We start from the raw sequence: 24,613 nt of genomic DNA, 5'->3' as shown, positions 1-24,613 counted from the left end.
CCTCACTGATCTAACATGTAATCACTATAAATGCCAACTTTATGTACTGATCATATTATCGCCACAGGCAGCTAAAGCCTAATCAGATGAGTGATGTAGATCACACAGACGTCGTGCTTTCACTTATCTGAGCATGAAGAACATTTAACACCTCTTTCTATATAGACTACAATAAAAACTAAGAAATAGACGCCTCTTAATAATTAAGACAGCAAACTTCAGTAAATTTATATTTAAAAAAAAAGAAAGAAAGAAAATAATCTCCTTTCAGATGTTGAGATTAAGCATTCTCTTTCTCCTGGTTCACTGAAGCAATCCAAACTCCCACCCACTCGTCCACACCTCCAGCTATTACACTTTCATGTGTTTTAATAGGCCTCCAGGCCTCTTGACTTCTTCTCTTCGCTCTTTTGTATGTGCAAGCGCTACATAAGGAGAGTTATTTAGCCTAACTGAACTATTACAGATGGGAATTATTAATTTGTATCTGCTTAGCTTCATTTGGACTACTTAGCAAATGACTAGGGAGGAAGGGAGAGAGAGTGAGGGAGGGAGAGAAAGAGAGAGAGAAAGAAAATCATTCTTTTCACTTGACTGTGGGGCTTGAAGTCCCCGGGCTTTGGACAGATCCTAGTCGAGGGTCCTGAGTGTTAAATGTCAAGCCTTGTAGTGAGCTGTCAAAGAACAGAATAGGCCCGGAATGATTGATGACTGGAGGGCCCAAAACCCAAACCCCCGATTGCAAATGCTACCTTGCGTCAGCCTTCCAACACAACCCTTCCCCCACACCGATAGATTCTTGCCTATTCAAGGTCAGCTTGCATACCCTGACACCCCAGCATTCTGGCGTCGCTTTAGGCCTCTTGACGGAGAGAGCCGGCCTTTATTTACACACGGAATTGCAGGGTGCTCTTGCCAGATCTTGCACCACCATTTAATCCCAAAAAGAGGTGAGAAAAATAACACTCTGTTTTCCCATTTCAGCTGCTTTTTTTCCTCATTTCGGGCAGCAGTGCACTTTGCCGTGGCCTCTCACAGAAGATCCCAGTGTTCTGACCCTGACAAATATGATATCTGGGAGATTTGTGTGTGTGTGTGTGTGTGTGTGTGTGTGTGTGTGTGTGTGTGTGTGTGTGTGTGTGTGTGTGTGTGTGTGTGTGTGTGTGTGTGTGTGTGTGTGTGTGTGTGTGTGTGTTTTGGGAAAGAGGGAGGGGAAACCTAAAAGCCCTCCAATCAGATGACAAGATTATTAATGGGGCAGGCTGTGTCGTATCTCGCTGCATGCATATTCATAAAGAAACTGTACAGATGGCACAGTGCTGGCCGACGTGGAGTTAAAGCTTTTCCAAAACAATCACATACACATTGTAGTAATAGGTGTGCATAATTTAACTAGAGTCTCTGTTTCCGTATTTTCTTATTCCCAGCATCCTAAATTGTAGGCTACTAAGGAGCAGTGCATATGATCATGTTATAGCAATCATCATAATAAAGATGCAGGACATATTTTCTGCACCTGTATGCACCTGCAAATAGTAATGCAATGGCATTGGCAACTGGAAAGTTTTAAATCTGTGATCTTCTTTTGAGGGACTAAACAGCGTAAAATAAATGTTGTTTCCTCTCTGCTGCTAGAATGATCAGTCACATGGCATTTGTGTCTCATGTGATTGGCTTAAAGAACTGTCTCCATTCGAATGGCCCTAAAGTAAAGATGGCAGCACCCAGGTCAAGAGCTTGTTGATGTGCCAACTAAGCTACTGCCATTGAGATCAATGGGAATCCTAACAGGACAATAGCAAAATTTTATTAAAAAAAATATATATATCCTCTATCAAAAAAATCTGATTTACAATAATGGTCCAAACAAGTGCATTTTCAATCATTCTCCACTGAACATATTTTCTGAAATGAAAATCGATGATTTGTTAGACTTCGTAAATGTTTGTCGGAGAAATTAGACTTGTATAGTGGTGCAAAAAAAAAAAAACTTTCATATATAAAAATATAAAAACAAATATTAAGTGTAAGTACAGGGTTAACATTTAATGTATTAAATGTTAATAAAAATTAATAATAACACAATAACAGTTACAGCAATACAGGAAAATACTAATATGCGAAAAAATAATTGGTAATAAGCAATTTGAGACCAGCAAGTCATGTACAACTATTGAATAAAAATAGTGTGTGTGTGTGTGTGTGTGTGTGTGTGTGTGTGTGTGTGTGTGTGTGTGTGTGTGTGTGTGTGTGTGTGTGTGTGTGTGTGTGTGTGTGTGTGTGTGTGTGTGTGTGTGTGTGTGTGTGTTTTACAAACAGCAGCCAAACAGAGAGACTCAATCAGGTTTAGTTTGAAGTTTTTCAACAGGATAACCTAATTCAAAATGAGCTCTATCACTGAAAGGCACGATACAGTTTTAACATGCCTTAAGTTGCCGTTCTATAATTGTTTTGGATCATTTGAGTGCTTTTCATGCTGTTGTGTGCATCATATCGGTTTCATATAAACTGATTTGAACATTTAACATATTAGCATAAGCATTTTATCCCAAACTGCTTTTAATAATCTACATAAGAACAGATGTACCTAGCAGAGCTATCTTCTCATCCTTGTTGTAGATAGTCTTAATGACCTTTAGCAATAAATTCAACATGGAAACGTCATTATCCATGAGGCATACCAATAACAATGGCAACATTTGTCTGCACATACTTGTCTGTAGGTTAACCACATGGTTTGAGTGTCACTCAGGGCAGATCCTTGTGAGGTATGAAGAGGCTTCAAAAGGAGAGTCTGCTCACATTACTTTATCTGTCCTTCACTCCAGCCTTGCTGATACCATCAGGGCCATGAAAGCCACGCTCTCTGTTACAGATCAAAGAACCTCTTTTCAAAACTCACCATGCTGATTACTGTTAATTCGCTGCAATAAGTGGTATTTAGACTTCATTATCATCACCAAAAGGATAACCTGTTATGTAAAAAGTCAGCCACTGAGAGAAAGACGGGCAGAGAGTAAAGGGAAATGTGAGAGCTTTTTTTCTTACCTGCTTTTTAAATGATGGCAGTGTGTCTCTCACTGTGGGTTTCGAAGTGGACGGGGCTTTGAAAACAGAAATTTGAGACCGTGTCGCACCTGCCTATCTGACCTGCCGCAGCAAGTCAAGATCTCTTCACTGCCATTAATATTAACACAGATAAACATAAAGCTAAATACCAGGCCATGCTCTGTTAACTTTATGTGATTAAGAATGATTGGGTTCTTGCTTCACCACACAGCAAGGATCAAAGAGCATGAAACGCCTATGAGAGCTCCAGTCTCCCAGTGGAACCCCTTTCCTATTTCCCTCTACATTTAATCCATGTATCTAATGCATGTAAGCATCAGCGTTTACTCCCTGGGCTATCAGAGAATATGGAGCGCTGTTACATAAAATGAATGTGTTTGCAAGACATTTATTTAAACATAGGCAGCAGTTTATAGCTCTGGATGAATGGGGCCTGCACAGGAAACTGAAGGGTGGAATGATTTTGCCACATCTGATCTGTGTGTAATGTAGGGCATTGAATTAATGAAGGAATATCCATTTTTTGTTAAAGTCACCATGAAATCAAAATGGACAATTCCTATTTTTTTTATTGCAGTATTTATTATAAATGAATTTTCAATGCACATCATTATTTTTTTTTTAAATGCATGTACCCTCGTAATCTTTAATCAAAATAGCTTCCCCTCCCACTTGCAGCATCTCTTCTCTGATGACGTGTTTACTGGCATGAGGACGGGACAACCTGTCACTCACACGAGATCACAGCAACAGCAAACCACATCCACATTACGATTGGCTAAATCAAGTCTTGTCCTCAGTGTTCGGGGTAAACCATTACAAGTAATCAGATTACTTTTTTAGAGTTACTTTTTCTTAATTACTTTTAAATTTGCAACGAAATATCTGAGTTACTTTTTCAAATAAGTACCGCAAGTTACTTTTTCTCATTTATTGACTGACACCTCTCCTGTCCCCACATTAAGACAAATCAGTAGTAAGGTGCAGAAGCATTGTGCACGCTGTGTGAACATGATGTTATTGTAGTTCTAAACTAAATGTGAACATGCATCTACTCATCCATATCAATATCAACCTTACCAATGAGCAAAAATGACTTCTTATGACCAAACATCTCATTTGTGTTTAATTTTTAGTTTTGTTTGAGCTGCGCTCTCGACTACTGTACATGCATGAATTTGCATGTCTGCACACTTGACACTGAAGACTGGAGTAATGATGCTGAAAATTAAACTTTACCATCACAGGAGTACATTACATTTGTAAAATGTATTCAAATACATAACACAATATCACCGTTTTTACTGTATTTTTTATCAAATAAATGAAGCCTTTCTCTCAAAAACATTTAAAAAATCTTACCGACCCTAAACTTTTGAACAGTATGGTTTTTAGTGCATGAGTCATATGGTTTACTTTATGATTCCTCTATGGTTCTTTTAAGTCATTTTTTACAGCTTGAAACGTCAGTCACCATTCATTGTAATTGCATGGAAAAGCGTCTTTTGAAAGTCAATAAAGAAGACAGGAAAGGTCCAGGAACTCAGCTGGAGTACAAAGAACATTGGGTATAGACCCTGCTGGAACCAGGTCCAGCTGGCTGGAACATTGGGCAAAGAGTTGTCCATGGTTACTTTAACCTGCATGTGTGCCCATGAGGAAAACATGACCCTGAGAAAGGAGGAAAAGCAGAGGGCACTTTTGACAGGAAATGAGACATTCTTTATATAATGTCCTTAATATCTTCAGATTCAAGATGCTAAGGCCTGATTCACACCACAAGCAGAACATATTTATTTATTGCAATTTAGGCTTTTATAAAGCAACATGTGGAGTGCACTACTCATTGTATGAAGAAATTCTGTCAGGCTTCATGCAAGTTCCCCACACAGTGACAGGTACACAAATAGCAATTTATATTAAATAAACCTGACTGGCAATTTATATGGCCTGAAATATAATAAAAGCAGTAAAGTAAAAATTAAAATGAAGTATAATTACTATGTAATTGGAAACAATCACTTTTTCCTATTTGTTGACTTCTCCTTTAATTGAAACAATTTGCATTACTTCTTTTTCTCATGACTTTATAATCCAAAGAGGATTTTTTTTATGTTGTCAAATCAAAAGTTTTCAACTACCAAGATGACATCATAAATGTTTTTGCAATTAGGCTCACTTTACTGTCCTCATATCTTGGTCCATGTTGATTTAATGTCAAGTTGAATTGACCAAGCGCTTTGAGTATTATTATAGTATTATAACTAACAATATCAACACAGACTAAACCAGTGGATGATTACTTCTTTCTTTTTTTTTCTTTTTTTTTTTTTTTGATGAAGTCCGTCAAGCAGGCTGATATATTGCTCCCTCTTTCCATGACTACCTGCTCCGGTCTCAACATGTTGCAATCTGACAGTAGTTGGTTGGAGACTCTTGGCACATTTCCACAAGGCTATCCGATGAGACACAAATGAACTGAGCCAAGACACAGTAGACAACACCAGAGTCTTGGACTCAGATACACTTCCTCCTCATGTTAACCAGCCAGCAGCAGTATCCTTTCCACATAGAGTGAGTGTACTTTTGTGCTTTAAGTTTGTGCTTTTGAGAAGAAGGGACAAAGAACATTGAGGGAAGCATTTCAAATCAGTTATCCAATTGTTTTCTTTTTATTTTATTTTACAGTGTAACACATGGTAAGTTCCACTGCACATGGAAACCAGGCTTTAATTGCGTGGCATCAAAGCTGTTATAGTTTCATGGGTAGCAGATGGGAAACCCAATCAGACACCATTAATAATGATTGCCAACTTAGCATCAAATCTTCAGAGGTTAGTGGTCAAATAGTTAACAGTTCATTGCTGACCTGGAATGTAAGTGTTTCAGACAGCTTGGAGGACATTCTACTTATTCCAGTCGAGTGAGCTTTGGCTTTGTTGAGGTGATTGAGGCTGTACTCTCTGGTTCTTTCTTCCACTAACCTTCCCGAAACACAAACACAAATAGGAGAACGTAGAATGATAGAAGGAAGGTAATTGTCTATAAGTCCTGTTAAGAAACACATTTTTCTTTTTGTATTTGGTCCCTGTAATACGGCCGTTTTACAACACAAGCTTAAACTTCCCGTCGGGGCAACTACATCATCACTGCAACTGCAGATGTATGTCTACCAAACTTTAGTGATGGCAATTCGATTCACTTAGGTCCTGTTAATTTACACCTGCGGTATTAAGATGCATTTTGGTCGATTGGATCACAAGCAGATGAGGGTGACACATACCCATTTACTTTTGTCCACTTTCAACCACTTATGTCCCAATTTCTTCGACGGGAGGGTCAATAGGCGTGAAAATGAATGTTTTTTTTTCAGAACTTTCAATCTAATGGGCAAATTAAGCTCATGCAAAGGCGGCAAATAGGCACATTGGACCACATGAGTGTTTACACTACGAAGGCAATCCTGATCAAATGCGTTTTCAGCTATCTCTGGAAGTGGTCAAAAGTGTACAAGCTCAACATGTTAGACCTTGTTTACACCTGTATTTAGTGTAGTCCACACTACACTAGCATCAAATCTTCATCAAATCTTAATACCATCCACACACAAAAAACAAAACAAAACAAAAACAGCACAAATACTCAACTTGCAAAGCCTTCTGTTGTGAAGCAATTTGACATTCCTCCTATTAGGCACTCAGATACGAAGAACAAAATGGTCCTTTTCTATAAAAACATTCTTAATGCATTATGCATAGAGTAAGAATATGCAGCAACATTAAATATAAAAATATAATGTAATTATATAAACTATAGACCCTATAGGTATCAGAATCAGAATCAGAAAGAGCTTTATTGCCAAGTGTGCTTGCACACACAAGGAATTTGTTTTGGTACTGAGGCTTCCAGTGGACTTACAGTGGAATACAACAAGAAACATAATACTACAGATTCTAAGAATAAAAAATAAAAATATAAATATATGAGAATAAAATTATCACAGTTGTCACAAGTATCACATATATTACAGTGTTTTTGAATATTATGAATAAATAAATCTACATATAAGTATCCCTGAGTTGTAGGATATTGCACTAAACAGTGGGAGTATTGCACTTACAGGCATATGCCTTGGGAGGAGTGTTAACTGTTCAGGAGGGAAATGGCCTGTGGGAAGAAACTGTTCCTGTGCCGAGATGTTCTTGTGGCCAGTGATCTGAGTCGCCGTCTTGACGGTAACAGTTCAAACAGGTGGTGTCCGGGGTGAGTGGAGTCTGTGATGATTTTACCTGCTCTCTTCCTCACTCTGGAAGAGTACAGGTCCTGGAGGGATGGCAGGGGGCACCAATAATCCTCTCCGCAGTCCGGACTGTCCGTTGTAGTCTCCTGATGTCTGATTTGGTAGCTGAACCAAACCAGACAGTGATGGAAGTGCATAAGACAGACTCAATGACGGCTGAGTAGAACTGAATCAGCAGCTCCTGTGGCAAGTTGAACTTTCTCAGCTGGCGAAGGAAGTACAGTCTCTGCTGGGCCTTTTTCACAGTGGAGTCAATGTGATTGTCCCACTTCAGGTCCTGAGAGATGATAGTGCCCAGGAACCTGAATGACTCCACTGCTTCCACAGTGCTGTTCATGATGGTGAGTGGGGGGAGTGCTGGGCTGTTCCTCCTGAAGTCCACGATCATCTCCACTGTTTTGAGCGTGTTCAGCTCAAGGTTGTTATAACTGCACAAGACAGCCAGCTGTTCAACCTCCAGTCTGTAAGCAGACTCGTCACCGTTTCGGATGAGACCGATGACAGTGGTGTCGTCGGCAAATTTCAGGTATGTGTATGTATACCCTACTATATATATTTTATACATTTTTTTATACTAAATTTAAATTATCTCTCTTCTCCATAGTCACTTAGACAAAACGTACAAAAGTAACAGAACATATTACTTTTAACTAAATAAAAACAGTTGTACAGTATAGGTATGATAACCTGTAATGAGATAAGAGATATTTTGTATGGTGTATATAGCTCAAGTCTTGGGGTTAGGAAATATCGGTCCGAATATTCTAAATAAAAAATAAAGGTGTGTTATATAACTTGTCAGTAAAAAGACAAAACAACTTCAAGACCTGAGGTGAGAAAAAGTAATACAAAAGTTCCCTAACGTTTTACTTGACATAAAAAGTAAAGTAATGTTACGTTTTTAAGGGAGTAACGCAATATTGTAATGCACTACTTTTAAAAGTAACTTTCCCCACTGTTTATAAAATGTAAGTTATTTTTATATTATCCTATGTGTATGAGCAATACTTTACCTTTCTTTAATTTGATGTGAAAATGTAATTTACAAATGTTATTATGAGCATATATAAGAATGAATTGTTGAATTTCAGAATTTCTTGCCAGCGCATATAATTTGAAGTCACCCTGACATATCCATTGTGCTCATGTAGCCGAGGTCCTGAATCAATCAGAGTCAGATGCTGAAGCGCTGGCCTGCAAGTTGTAATCGCGCCACCTCTGAACCGGCCCCCTTAGTGTGAGCATGATCTGGCCCTTAGCCTGCTCTTGGTCATAATTTCTTTTTCCTTTCTCTTCTCTTGCCCCCTGGAGCCATTACTGTATTTAAATTTAGACCAAAGGGCACATGTGAACCAGCTGACTGGGGTGCTAATCTCTGGACCTTGAAGTGCTTCTCTTTACTTTTTTCTTTTTGTGAACATATATATACGAGAGATCGATTACACATGGCTGAGTGGTTGTCTGACAAAAGCCCTGCAGTGAACTTCACCTATGGATCGACAGGGCAGCTGCAAAGTTATGGTGACTGAGCTGTATTGCGCTGCCTTATGGCTAAGATTTGAATCAATCTGGCCTCAAAGCGAGGGTCACCTTATCTGCAGCGGGGTCCTGTGACATGGGCGACAGGTGGAGAATTGTGCTGGGGGGTGGAGGAGGGACAGAAGAAAGTCTTAATTTTCACATCTAACAGGTGGTCAAAGCTTTATTTGTAATTTGTTCGTTATTATTTTACTGTGACAATGCAATCTCTTCCTGATGACAGACTCTGGCCTTCGTTCTTGCCCAAACCTGTCCAAATTCTCCCTATCTTGACGTTGTCCAAAGGTTAGCGATGTGAAGCAGCTGTTTCTCTCCTCTCAAAGGTTGGACTGCAGCAGAGCTTTTCCGAATGACACGTTTGATACAATACCACAAGAATGGAGAACAAACAGAAAGATGTGATTTGACAAAATATGTTTTCGCAACTGTCATATTTTAAGGACACCCTTTCTTTGATTGACTTATATTGAGTTATTGTGTTTTGATAGCTTATTAAAGCACATTATTGTCAGTTACTTTGGGGATATTTAGGGTTCAATAGACGTTAAAGGTATAATTCACCCAAATTTTTTATTTTTGTCATAATTTACTGATCCTCAAGTTGTTTTAAATCTGTATGAGTTTCTTTCTACTGTTGAACACAAAAGAAGATATTTTAAACAATTTTGGTAACCAGACAGTTGACTATCCATTGCCTTTTATAGTAGGGGAAAAAATACTATGGAACTCAATGCAGTCAACTTTCTTCAAAACATATTAATTTGTGTCCATCAGAAGAAAGAATCTCATACAAGTTTGGATCAACTCGAGGCTGAGTAAATGATGACTGAAGTATCATTTTTGGGTGAACTATCTTTTAAGCTCACTTACAACAATTGAAGAAAATGGGGCCTATTTTGGAGGATTTAAAAGCAGAAATGTGAAAATTATAACTTAAAATGAATGTTTCTACTAAAACTTGTGTATTATTTCCTTTTTTATTATTATTTAGTTAATTGCATTATGATGTCATAGTGGTGAAGTTGTGAAATTGGATACTAACCTTTTCTGTGTAATTGTTTTTTTCTCCACACGAAAATCATGTTAGCACGCATATTAACTATTTAATTATTTTAAGATTTATAAATTGGTCCCATTAAATTCCATTGTAAGTGCCACACTGTAACCCAGGCACAAATGGATTTTTTTTCTGCTAATCAACATTAAGTGCTGTCGATTGAAAGTTGTATTAAACCCAAAATATTCTATTTACAAGTAACATTTCAGCAACTCGATTACTGACGTGAGAATGTATTGTCAAATTCAAGTCATCCCTTTCTGCTTAAAAGATAAATACTGTAGTGGTGGACAGGACCCTTGCACTGACACAGAAATCCCAGAATAAACGTCTACAATATTACTCCATCCATCAGCGGTCCCTGTCTGTGAAGCGCTTTGGCACTCAGAGTTTAATCCATTAAAGTGCACCCTTTCTCTCACTGGCCTGACATTGAGAGGCCGAATCCAACTTTGTGCTGACATCTCGCTCAGAAATCACCCTTTTATTCAACCGGCACTGCCATCTCTGCCTCTTTCAATAATATCCTGACTCTCGGGTCACAGAATCAGGGCTTCTAGCCACATTGCAGAGATTTGCTTGGTGAAAAGAGACTATGAGGGCAGCTCTACCTGTTGACAGGAGAGCCGAGAGCTGTCTAAACAATCTTTCCTGGTAATGACAGTTAATGAAGGACCTCCCGTAACTGCACAGGTTAAAGCAAGAGTGGTATTCATAACAAACATGTCGACAGAAGTTCACTGGGCAGGTGACGGTTTTTGAGCTGTTTGGTTTGGATGCTAGTTTGCTTCAGTAATAGGACATTTTTGGGTGTTCTGAGGTCAAGAAAATGCTGAATAAATATTTAGTATTATGTATGCATAATTTGGGCACATTTCAACAGTATTGTCTTTACATCTTTAGCCTGATGTTTCAAGTTTTTCAAATGATATCAAAAGAGGACTGATTTGCTTCTTAACGTATATAATGAACGTATAGAATTACATTACATTTGACATAAATTGCTATTAAACTAAATTGCAGTCTTTAGTTTTGATTCAAGTTAGTGTTCAGAGACATAGCCTAGTTTATTAGAAGATATGCTTGCACGTTGGTGTTTACAAAGGCAACATGATTTCCCCTACTTATCGTAGCCATCCACTTTTGACATTGTCCTCATTGATGTTGTTCAATTCTGTCTCATGATGTAAAAATAACTTTGACGTATGTTGTGTCATCCATAAGAAAAGGAAAACGGGAAAGTTAATGGCAGCGAGGAGATGAGGTGAAAGGTGGAGATAATGGAGATGGAAAATGGTCAGCATAGCTTGTGTCTCTAATGGACAAATGAGGAAATGGAGAAAAGCAGACTCCAGGAGGGGATTCTTGTTGACACTATTTAACATATAACCCTTTGTCTTAATGTCCTCTAAGAAAAAAAAATCCAAAAACAACAACGACTGTTGGCGATTGGAGCAGCCGTAGAAACAGTGTGCAGGGGATAGAAAGGAAAGGGGCAGTAGCTGGTGCTTTAAAGTGTCAGAGCCTTTGTAGCTGTGACTAGTTTATGATGCTGATGTCAAGCATCCCACTCAATGAGGTCTTTGTCCCGAACTGAGACCAGGGCAGTGGGAAAACTGCCCACATTTAGTCGGCAGGCCCATCTATCTTTCTGCTAGGCCTTGCTGTCCCCTTTGTACCAAAACTCCTGTGTATTAAAGATCTCCCGGGTTAATGTGCTGGAAAATTGGCTTGCATTTTTATAGGAGGAGGCCAGCTAAATGAAAGAAAAACAACTTAGGGAGGGCAGAAAGGACGAGAAAAAATATCTGAAGGAGTGATCCGAGAGGGCAGGCCCTCAAGACTTGTATCCTGTGACCTCGATAAAAGAGAAGCCTCTATGTCACACTGGAGACAGTCCTGTAGTCTGCCAGAGTGTGTTTCCATCCATTTATCATCAGAGTCATAAGCAGTGGTTGTTACTGTAGATGTGTTGACCCGGTCACAATGCACATAGAGATACATTACACATAAATCTAAGGGGAACACCAACGAAGAATGGAAAAATGAGAAGAAAAAAAAATAGAATATTGTGTTATACAGTCAGCTAGAAAGGAGAAACAATCATCCCCGCAGATACTTCATTCACCAGGTCACTCCATCTTTGTCCAACTTATTTTCACAGACACTTCGTGCAGGCGTTGGAGCCAGAGCTTGTCACCTGCCCCGTTGCCCATTGTGAAGTTGAGCACAGAATTGGACCCATCAGTTCAATCAATAAGCTCTGGGTGTCCAGCTCATTGGACATGTTTATGGGTGTGGGAGGCTAATTAGGAGAGTCTTCCCAGGCTTAGAGAGAAGATCCCACTCAACAGCTGGTCAATACTGGACTCCTGTCCTTAGGTCAATTTTGTGGTAACCCCAGAGAACCGCCGGGACAGCTACAGGTCCACTGAGGCCAATTGGGTTAATAGCTGGCCTGAAGGCCTGAGATTTCCAAGAATGTCTCTACTGAGGCTCAGAAATTTCCCATGATTGCATGATTTATTTTGTGATCATAATAATAATAATAAGAAAAATAATACTAATTATTATTATTATTATTATTAATTCATAATGTATATAACTATTTTTAATAATAATTATGTATTATTGTTGTTGTTGTTGTTGTTTTTGTTGTTCATTTACTTATTATATAAATAATAATATTGTGTAAGAATTATTGTTGCCTTTAGAATAATGATGATGATGTTTTTTTCTCCACTGGATTAGAACACATGGATATTCTACCGACATAATTTATTATATTTCAAGTTGGTGTTTGTATGATAATATGGTATAATGATAATAATAATTCATTATGATATGAATAATAATTCATTATGATAATAATAATTCATAATTCAGAACACTGGATTAGAACACGTAATAATTTATATTATTATATATTTGTACATGGTGCTTGTTTCTTCATTTAGCACTTTTTTACTTGAGAGATTTCTGTTGAAATTTCCCCTTTTTTGTTGTTATTGTCATTGTGTGCATTTTTACATCAAGTGGGATTATAAATATCGTTTTTTGTAAGCAAGGTGGACAAGCTCAAAGCAAATAACCCTTGAGTACTACAAGTCAAACATTGGCCATTGACATCCAACAATCTAACTGCTTGCTTTTTCCCATTCCGTGACCCTGAGAGGTCAAAAAGTTTTGGTCCCAGAAGTCTCTTAACACGCAGATGTTACAGTAACATTGCCAAGAAATCAGGCCCAAACAGCACCTCTGACCCGTCTGTCAGCTGATCCAGCATGGCCTCTTTTGAAATGGACTCCCCACTTCTATAAATTACCACATTTTCCCACCGTCTTTCCTCCATTCAGCCTCTTCTTCCGCTGCCATTCGTTTGCAAGAGCCCTGCGGTCAACGAATAGTGACTGCCCAGTGGCTTGTGAATCTGACCTCTTGGTTCCAGAGAGGTCAAAGGGCTCACACCAGGGTCAGGGCCTTTCTTTATGTCTCCTCTCACCAAAGGCTTTGTAATGAATGGAAAGCCTGGGGGAAACAAAAGCTTTCAGGAGAGACAAGCGACAGTTCTCTATACACCAGCGCCTCTGCTCTCTGTGACGTTCCCCCTACCAACTGAAGCAACAGAAACAAACAAACAAAACCAAAATAAAAGGTACTGGGAGCTGGAGGGGAAATTAGATCTGTGAAAAGTTGTAAAAAAAACTGTGGAAAAAAGGAAGACAAGGAAGATTGTGCAACGAGCTAATGTGGTATCAGGCTGTTTGATTGTACTCATTATTGAATCACTCTCTAAAGGGTGGAGTTACAGGACACAAAGTAAATATGGCAGGACATTGCTGGCTTTTAGTGTGATTGATCAACTAGAACAGAGAAACTAACCACATACGACTGGATTAGTGTATCTATAAAATGTCTTGTACTTTAAGGGAATTTAGTGTTGGTGTTTACTTATTATCTCCAAATAAATATTTTGTGTTTTTAGGTTGAGATCTATATGGTTTTATTCTTTTAAAGTCATATGATATAAAACAGGCTGAAATATCATTATTCACTGAAGATCCTATCTGGTCTCAATGCAGTCTGAATGATTTTTTTTTATTTTATTTTTTGTTCTGACTCAGTCGTCCCGACGATTTTTTGTTTGTTTGTTTTTTTGCTTAACTGCTTTAAAATGGCTTTTTTTGGGTCACTTTTAGACAGAAAATTTTAAGAAAATGACACATACAGCAAGACGATATACATTTTATATGACTCACCTAGCCTATCATTTGAAGCAAAAATCCATCCTTCTGTCCTTTTAAATGTCCATGTTAAAATGTTTAGTAAAGCTTATTGCTGTAGCCTATATCCAATGTACTTTTTTGGGGGGCTGCTGTTCGAATGTTAGCTTGGTAAATTTGTTGACGATCAAATATTCAATAGCTCTACCCTCCATAATTAAGGTAATTGGTACATCAGCGGTAGCAGTTCAAACTAATGTATCTATCACCTAATTGGTCTCTATGATGATTGGTTGATATACCAAGGGAGGCTAGCCACTTCTTCGATGTATTTTTTTCTCAAGATTCTAACTGCTGAAAGCAAAATACTCGATTCTGATCTTGTTTGGATAATTTTCTTTACCAATGGAGGCAAAAGTCTTCTGCTATGAATTTTGCATCCCCCTCCCCTTCTCTATCTCCTCACACTCGCTCCTCAGCATAGTTTTCCAAATGATTGTAATTAAAACAGTGGTGTTTACGACTTCAGTAATATTTTATGGTGTTACAGTGGTGAAATTACAATCAAGAAATACACATTGTTAGACATGAAATAAACTGGGAATTTTATTAACATTTAAATCGTCTCTCTCCCATATTCACCTCCATGACGAGCCGCCACTGGACAAATTTTAAAAGTCGTTTAGTTTAACTGAAGTCTAATTTTAGACTACTTGAACTGGATAATTCAATTGAAGCGATTTTGTCCGGCATGTTAACACTAATAGGCCTCAGAGTTTGCTCATTGTTCAGTGGTAATATCACAGTAAAACTGAAAGAAAAAAAATGTGGTATATTCTAAAATAAGAAAACACGTTTATCACATAATCAGACATCCGGAAGAGAGTTCCTTAACGCAGTGTGTTTTTCACCCCCAAGACCTGTTTTCTCAGCCATTGCATTTGACCCCAGTAAAACTATATCAGCAAACTAATAACCGGGCAAACCACCAATCTACTGTGTCCTTATCCCTGGTCTTTTGCTGTAATGCTTTGCAGATTCCAGAGGTCGTTGGCGGCAGAGTAGTTTTTAAGCAAATGGCATGTGGTGAGAGGTCAGAATCAGGGGGCCCAGTGGGTGAAAGGTTGAATAACTCGAAGGAAAGTTGTAACTGTTTGAGAGGGGAGATGTTTAACAGGTTAAGACTTTTCCAGCTCTCATTGTTTTAAGCCAAAGGAAAAAACACACACATATCTGGGCCTCCCATCATCTGTCTGTTTCAAATCTATAGTTGTTCAAGACTTTTATATATCAATTTGTGCTCAATTAATTAACATCCTTTGATTTTGCTCCGTTTTATATTAATAATTCACATGACCTTCATAATTTAGGTATTGTTGTAGTATAATGTCTAATGTGTCAGTATACAGATTTTTGCTAATTTCTCCAATCAAAACTTGCAACAAAAAAATGCACACGCATAATTGCGTATATAATTATTTAAGAATTTAAATAACCTCAAAAGATTGCAGTTATCCTGCAGTCATTAGAATACATTGTGGCTTGCATTGTATGGCAATATTAAATCTTCCTAAAGATTTGATTGTAGACAAGAACAGATCACAGTTTCTGTGGATTCAAAATGCAGGTGTTTAGAGCGGAACGCATACTTTTCCCTCTAAATTAGGCGTTGCGGGCTGAGAGGGGGGTTGGGAAAATTTGTGGAATTACTGGTTGATTTTAACCAGATGATTGCTGGAGTTGGACACCAGAGAGTTTTCATTAGGGGCCCTAATTTACAGGCCTACCTCTGCATTCCAGCAGATGGTCAAACTCCCCGAGGTCTTAAAGTTCACCTCAACCCCACAGTCTGTGACCGAGGGCTGTAAGTTCTGAGATAAAGGTGATGGGGAGGGAAATCAGAGGTAGCAATAAGACAGAAACTAATAAAAGATTTGTTTGTGCACAAATTCAGAGGTCATTAAAGATCACAGAGACAATGTTCTATGGTTGGTGGTTGTTGAGATCAGAAACGCATACTCTTTCTCCCTTTAATTGTCTTAGGAGATGCTTTTTTTTTTTAAATCAAAGTGTATGACACATGATTTTAACAGTTAGTTACACAAATAGTACCACAACAAAAATAGCACCAAAACAAAACCAGAAAATGCTAATATGAACATAGAACTGATTGTATCACTAACTGATTGTTTCTAAATTGTATTATTATGGCTCATTAAAAACCTGACATTTGTTCTAAGTGCAGTAAGCTGCAATATCTCATACTTGTGCTTGAAGTTTTAATTTGTGTAATTTAGTGTGTGTATATATATATATATATATATATATATAGCTACAAAGCAACAATTTTGGAGTTATTTTCTATTCTCCCTGAAACACCTTAATTATAGTCTTGAGTTTTCTTCCAGGAACGTACACATCACAATATTCCTCTTTTAAGTTGCATTAGTCTAGAGTTAAAACTTGTGGTCATGGTAAGGGGCAAGACATTTCCAAATTTGACCAATCACAACACACTGGTCCAACTGACCAATCAGAGCACATTGTGAGGTTTCAATTGATTTTGATGGTCCCTTTAACACATTATTTTGAATATCTATGAGTAACGTTGCACCTACATGTTTACTAACTGTCATTAGAGTGTTAGTAGAGTATTAGTAGACTGGTAGGGTTAGAATAAGTTGACATGTAGCTGCAAAGTTACTTCTAGTCAGTAGAATGTCTGTTGGAAGAGCATCACAATAAAGTGTTAACAGATATTAAGCAGACAGTCTACTAATACTCTAATGAGAGACAGTTGGCGTGTAGTTGCAAAGTTGTTCAAAAGGACCCATCAAAATAAAGTGTTACCCATAGCGTTTCGTGGAAGGCGGGGCTTCAAGAACCAAATATAGACCTTATAAATTTTGTCTTTGAACTTTGTTTTTTGCGATAGCTTTGTATAAAGTATTTCTAAGTAATTAGCTGGTGAAGTGGATTTACTTATTGGAGAGTTAACAAAAGTTATCATGAGCAGATGTCAGTTGACCGGGAAGATTTCAAAATGAGCATTTCATTCCTAAATCAGTAAGATCTTACCTTCATGCTGTGGAAATACAAATGGGAAGACAGAACACGAGCACAATGCTGACAAGGGGCGGGGCTACATATGGTCTACAGGAACTAAATAGAGCATCACTGACAGACTATGACAAGAGTGTGTGTGTGTGTGTGTGTGTGTGCGTGTGTGTGCTTGCGTGTGTATGTGTGTTTTAAACAAAAAAATCCTATTCTAGGAGACCCCAAACCAATCAAGACTTTGTAAAAGCGTATAAAATGGCCCTTTTAAAGGGGCATTCGGCAACTAATTCAACTTAATAAAACCGTTTAGAAATCATTTGGATGGTTTAATAACCTGTTCTGCTGAGTATGGTTACTTTCCCCGCTCCCCCCAGCGTTCCTAGGCGGAAAACCAACCTTGCAACATGCGGACTAACGTCCCGGTAAGTTGGAAATAGGAAGTCTCGTGAGAAGCAAGAACAAGCGAGAAACACAAACTGCTTTGCGGCAATTCGACATAAACACACAAGCCGCCCTCAATGTGTATGATGTATTACCCACCTCGGTAGACATAGCACCACACGATAAAGTTGTGCCGGCCCCGATAATAACAAACGCACATGAGCAGCGGCAGAAAGGGGGAGGAGGGCGCCGCAAGTGCGTTTTTTTACGACATTATTGTGAAATATACGCCTAACAGCTGTAGGGGGAGCTCGCTGAGAAAACATACGACAAAAGTGAAAATCATCGAAGAAATAGCTAGGGTTGCCGAATGCCCCTTTAAGACTTGTGTTAAACTTTGTGTGCAGTGTGCAAAATGCACTTCAATGCAATGCAAATATATATTGTAGTGTAGTTCTTGACTTGACTTATAAATCAGAGAGTACAAGCAAATGAATGAATCAAAAGGAAGATTAAATATTTATAAATATAGCATGACAGCAAAGCACAGCAATGTTCTATACAAAAGGTGCACTCAAATTAAAAGGCACGACTGATTTTGTGACAAGGTGTACACGCATGTGGCGGTCCGTCGCAAGATCTTAAAAGACACTTCATAACTAAGCTGGAGAATTATAAATAAATGTTTTATATAATTTACAATACAATATATTTATACTATAATTATATTTTTAATAATTATTTTATGTACAATAATAATTATTTTATTTCATTTCTGTGAAACAATATTGACTTGTAAAGGAGTAAGGTATCACTACATAGTTTTTTTTGTTTTTTAATGTTAAATTAGCTAAAAATCGTTTACTTAGAAAATTCAGTAGAAAATCAGCATGGAAACTGTTTGTTTCAGCCTGTGTTCACGTGTGATATTATCTGATTGTCGTGACCATTGCGCTGGGTTCCCTTTAATAATAGCTTATTATGTTCTGGAAGTAGAGTGTTGCTTGTTACAGACCGTTTGGAACACGTATGCATAAAGGGTCAGGGTATGATCTCTCCTTGGTGATGTTTTTGCAAACAGCACAAAACACAGGTGCCGTCATTTTCATAATTCTTTTCCAGTGCTGTCACTTACGCCACAATATCTAATAAAACAATACCAGTGTTCCATGTTGGCGCATTGACTGAAATTGGCTTTAAGAGAGCTGTTTATACACAGATGAGGTAGAACTCGCAGTGCTCGCAGTTTGTTGAATTTACTTCTGTGAGCCACAAAACAGAACGCAGGTTCTGTGACATCCATTAGTCTTCCTCTTTAGCCTCTGTGTCAGATCAAGAGACTCATTGGTCAAAATTGCAACCAGCAGTCCAAACAAGAGTCTGCTTCAAGACAGCTAAGAGTCTGGTAAACTTTGAAATCCCCCCCATTACTTTTCCAGCACAATAAATCAAATCTCAGCCAGTGTTGTCTTGTCAGTGACCTTTGATCTCGCACAAAAAGAGGTCAACATGGCCGACGTGAATTGTAAAAAAACGGGCTGCTATGTAAACACCATTAATTTCTCCACTGTAAGGGTTAGGGAGCTGTATGTTGAATAAAAGAATGCCTCAGATGTCTGGAAATTTGAAGTTCTAATGGTATTTCATTCATCAAATTGTCTGGCTCGGATAATAGCTGCTGGCATTTAAGTTTTAACTCCAAACGACTAGTTGATGACATGTTTCCCCCACACATGTGTTCTGATAATGCAGGATGAAAAATGATGTGGTATTCGATGTCTTAGCTTCCTACTCTCCTGTGTTCGCCGAGGGAAATGTTTTTTTTTCTTTCCCTTTTAGAAATTTGAGCATTACAATTTAATTAAAAGTCACAAATCTTTTAAGTCACACTTATCATGTTGTCCCACGACCGCCCCAACACACACACACACGCACATGCACACACATGACATGAGATTCCTCCTTCAGCTACAACTGTACAAACCCAGTTTAATGGCATCGATGACGAGCAGGGGGGTATTACATCTAAATGAGCTTGTTATTGTTTCCAGACCATTACTTGCTAATGCTAGGGTAAACAAATCTGCAGGTTGCAAAGAAGTTCACCTATCATGTACTTGTGAATGTGTGTCTAAACCGCAGACAGGGAGTGGGCCGGGCAGAGGGTAAGTACAGGGAGGAGTGGACTGTGATACGGCCCTGTCTAAATAAAGACTTCCAAAAAAAAGAAAAAGATTAAGCAGCAGAATCATTTTCGACATTGATAATAATAAGAAATGTTACTTGAGCACCATAAAAGCACGATGACTGCTAGTAATGGCTCCTGAAAATAGATATTTGTCATTACAGTGTTAGATTACATATTAATATATATTGAAATAGTTATTTTAAATTGTAATAATATTTGACAATATTACTGTTTTATTGTATTTTTTGATCAAATAAATGTAGCTTTGGTGAGCATCAAAAAATCAAACAAAAGTGTACTTCAGTCATTTTGGTTTTACACACTATTCAAGTACACACTGTTCAATAAAATATTGCTTTATGTTTGTGCTTGTTGTGAGATAATATATGTAGACATATTCTTCAGACACATCCCTTTTGACAGAACCAAAACAAACGAGAAACTAAGTAGAGAGTCTCTCCTACTGTAAACCAATTGGGAAGCATTTAAAGCTCTATCCATTAGGTTTCAAATGAACATCCAGAGAGTCAGTCTATCCGTGCTCTTATTGACTGAAGATAATAAATAGTCTTTAAATTGTCCCTGAAATTGTGTCCAACGGTGATTACAACCGGAGCCATGCTGTGCCTGTGTACAATAAAGAGAGAGAGAGAGAGAGAGAAGGAGTAAGAGATGTGGAGTAAGAAGGGATAGAAGTGAAAGGATACAGAGAGAGAAAGGGGGAGGAGGTGGAGAAATGTGTGTGTGCACTTTCCTTTAATCATTGGGCTGCATGTTAAGAGCGGGCTGGGGGTGTCTGTGTATCTCAGTGTCTGTGGAAGCCCATGCGTATGGAGTGGTCTTTCACACATCTCAGTCAGGATTTCACGAGCTGTCACTCCTCTTTTGAAATCCAGTGGGGTCTCTCCCTTTGACTCCTCTCTGTCCAATAGAGCTGGAGACAAGCCTCCTTTCACAATGTCTCTATTTTGTTCTTGCGGGATTCTTCACAGAAATATTTTGCAAAGCGGCCTAGAACCAACGATGACGACAAGCGGTTATCGCTCAATTAAAGTACAGTTTTTGGGGATCATGTGTGGCTTTGATTAGTTTTCCTTGAAAGGCCTTTAATTAAAATCCTATAGTCGTACTCTGACTAAAAACAAAGTGCCTATGCACAAAATTGTTGATAAAACATTGTTTGCATTTTTTATATTTTTACATTTTTATGCCCACAAATAAAAGGATATGGCCTGGCGAACGGAGAGTTTGGAAGCGAGGCACATGCTGTTTCAGTAAGAGAAACTGCTAAGGGCCTCTATGGGGTTGAGACTTGGCTCCTCGCTATTAGAGCTTTCTATGCATTGTTAATCTTTGTGTAATGAGGAATTTAAGAGTGCAAACACACGTAGCATCCAGTCAGTGGCGTGCAAGTTTGGGGGATAAAGCAGAGGGTAAGCCAAGGTGAAGCCAAAACTACATTGCAGTATTATCCCATGTTGATTGGTGAACGTTTTACAAGTAAGAGTTTATTCAGTGGTGTCATCAGACTAATTCAAGTAAAGATTCATCCGTCAATGAAGGGCAGTTTACTTTGTTGTGAAAGAAACTCTACCAAACTTAAATAATACTATATTGTGACTCACTCACTGATGGTTTAACACACAATAATGTTTATCTTACAGGGTTTTTATTTTTGTTATTTTTTTTAGATGAGACACCAGTAGCAGTTCTGACTGACTCAGTGCCATAGGTGAGATACACACACACAAAACATTTTTATATAATTATTTATTACTTGTCTTAAAAAATTATAATTTTGAATATATATATATATATATATATAGATATATTATATTTGTATATTATAAGAGAATGTTTATATTTAATATCTTATCTCTAATTTAATATATTTAATGAATTTTTGTCCAATTATTATTATTTAATTGATGTATATATATATATATATATATATATATATATATATATATAGTATAAATATATATAATCTTAAATTATTATTATTAGTATATTTTAAAATTACTATAAGTTTATATTTAATTTCTAATGTAATATTTAATGTCTTTCTTGCACTCAAATATTTAAATTGGAATCAGGGCATGACTCAGAGCACACCAACAGCTCTTGTATTTATTCTGAGCATGTGTACAGTGCAACAGGTTTTGGCAAATATTAATTAATTTATCTAATATATGTTTTTGTATTAAGTTTATATACATTTATTTTTATTATATAATTGTATTATGAGTTCGAAAAAAAATTTGTTTGCATGCCCTCATCATCTCTATGTCAGTTCAAGAAGAAATGCCACAGTTAATGCTGTAAATAAAAAGGCTACATGATGCCACTTGTAATAATACAAGATGGATATCCCAAGGATCTGGAGAGAGTTTAACAAAAGTGCCATTCTCCTGAGCTCAGTGTGGGCAGTCGTATTGTGTCTGGGTGTGAAGCTCTACTTTCATCTTTGTACTCACCCTCTTGGCCCATGTTGCTTTTGGCAGTGCCAAAGAGGCTACCCATCCACTTCTGCACTCGTACTGCGGAGCTGAAGAGGCAGTTGATATTGACAGTCTTCTCGGGCTAGGATAGGCTGTGCTAGAGAAAGAGAGAGAGAGAGAGAGAGCCTGGCCAGGACAGCGCCTTGAGTCTCACCAGCTGCACCCTGTCTTTAAGGAGGGGATGGAGAGGCAGCTCATTGAGGCCCTGGCAAACGCTAGATCGTAAACTTTCCCCTGCCTCTCCCTTTGATTGTCCTTGGACATCTGCCTGGCCCTCCCATCAGGAATGTGTGGCAGCTGTTTGCTGCAAGTGCCTTCACCGTGTGAACTCGGGCCTGTGCACGGGCCCCGGCTTAATGAATTGAGCCAACTCTAACCAGGTCGCCCGGGACACCCGTCTGCGGTGCATAACTCTGCTGTGGGGATGACAGGCAAGTGCAGGGGGCTGGAGGCTGGGAAATGTATATTATGGAGGTTAACCATTTGCCCTCGCACTGTAATTGGCTTAAATTGTCTCGGAACTGGATGTGTTTGTGTGCACAGAGGTGTGTGTATTTATGCAGGAGGCGGGGCTTTCCAGGCTCTGAAGAGCGGTGCAAAAGTTCAGTTGTGGATGAGTGTGTGTGTCTGCGCGTGCGTGTGTATTCGCACACATTTGGACAGCCCTTCTCAAAGGAAGAGTCAGGGTTCAATACAAGTTAAGCCCAGTTGACAGCATTTGTGGCACAGTGTTGATTACCACAACAACAACAAAAAACCTTTGTTTTCTTTACAAACAAAAAAGGGAAAAATTGTAAAAAAGCAGAAATGTGAGGTTTATGATTTTATTAAAGCTTGTGCAGTAATTCTTAAAACAAATTTTTATACTTTATACTTACTATAGTTTTGGTGTGGTCTGTAAATCTGCCTGTGAAAATTATAATTTTATAAAAGCTTGTACACTAAATCTTCTTTTCAAACTAATTTTTAAATAATATTATTTTAGTATTAATAATAATAATGACATTTTATACAAATTATTTTGTTTGTGTGATCTGCAAAGCTCTTTGTGAAATTATAATTGTACAAAAGCTTGTACAGTAAATCTGTTTAAACTATTTTTAAACTTATTTAAAAAATGTATTAAAATAAATAATAAAACAAAATCTTATTTTTAAATGTATTATTGTTTTAATAATAATGATGACCATGATGATGATATTAAAAATAATTAATACAAATATATTAATTATTATAATAATTATTATTATCTTTTCAAATCATAATTTTTACAGTTGTGTTTGCACAATGTCAACACAATGTCAAATCACAATTTGACATTGTGTTGCCATGCCAATGAAGTTGTAAAATACATATAACTTTATAAAGATTTTTTTTTTTTTACTTTGAAATCATGTTATGCATATTGTTTACATTGTTTGTCTTCTCTATTGAAACAGTGAACATTTGTACGTTTATAGATTGACCTGTTTCACTTTCATGGTAACTAAGTGCCTCACTGCATGTGTAACCCAGACTTTTATTTAAAACACGTTTTAGTGATCAACATGTATGCCACAAATGATGTTGACTGAGCTGAACTTGTAATGAACACAAACTATAACACAATTGTTTAAGCAATCTTACCAGCTCCCACTAACATATAAGCATTAAGTATAACGCATCAGTCTAAGAGGAAAGCAGTAAGAGAGAGATTCTGGATAAGCGCCAGAGTAAGTAACGGCACTCTGGTCTCTTGGAGAGCAGGCAGAGATTCTGTTAACTCACCACACCTTATCTGTTCTCAGTAAGTCAAGCGGGCGCGCTGAAGAGGCAGCAGGGATACACAGATTAATCATGGAGCCGAAAGACACGGCAACTAATGCTTCCCTGCTGGAGAGGAGCAGCCACAGCGTACTGTATCAAGAATGGATTAATCCACATCACAATGCTTCACAAGCGCAGACAGCTTTCTGCTTAATTGTATGGCAGGTGCTCCAATCAAAATAAAGTGCATCTGTGAACAGAAAATCAAGGATTAGTTTATTTGTTTGATATTAGAATAGTCATTAGATCAGTTTTTTTCTTATTATTCTTATTATTATGAAGTATATGCGAATTGATCGGATGGATTCCCCACTAGACATCTGTTGTTTTTCAAGGTTGCACACACACCCGCCATGCAAGAAAACAGTTGATGGCGGCCGGCATATGTTTACAACAACACATCGTGGGATAAAATTACAAAGGTGTGCATGCTGAGAGGATGGGGAATCCCTGATGCAATGTGGAATGCTTTGATAGTTCTCTGTCTTC

At 37.9% G+C, this 24,613-nt stretch overlaps 2 long non-coding RNA genes across 3 annotated transcripts in view; both read left to right on the top strand.

Moving 5' to 3' along the window:
• Window positions 1–24,613, top strand: part of LOC143700774 (uncharacterized) — a 238,340-nt gene that overhangs the window by 195,346 nt on the left and 18,381 nt on the right. The gene's annotated exons all lie outside the window — the stretch shown is intronic.
• LOC143700941 (uncharacterized) lies at window positions 21,507–24,326 on the top strand. Its single transcript, XR_013189684.1, has 2 exons — window positions 21,507–21,549; window positions 24,106–24,326. It is a non-coding gene; the product is annotated as an uncharacterized LOC143700941 (long non-coding RNA).

This window comes from Siphateles boraxobius, unplaced genomic scaffold, assembly GCF_051911475.1.
Source record: "Siphateles boraxobius isolate OS27281-9 unplaced genomic scaffold, OSU_SipBor_1 32, whole genome shotgun sequence".
Classification (NCBI taxonomy): domain Eukaryota; kingdom Metazoa; phylum Chordata; class Actinopteri; order Cypriniformes; family Leuciscidae; genus Siphateles; species Siphateles boraxobius.
The sequence above is the reverse complement of the archived record's forward strand: the minus strand, read 5'-3'. Positions and strand labels throughout refer to the sequence as shown.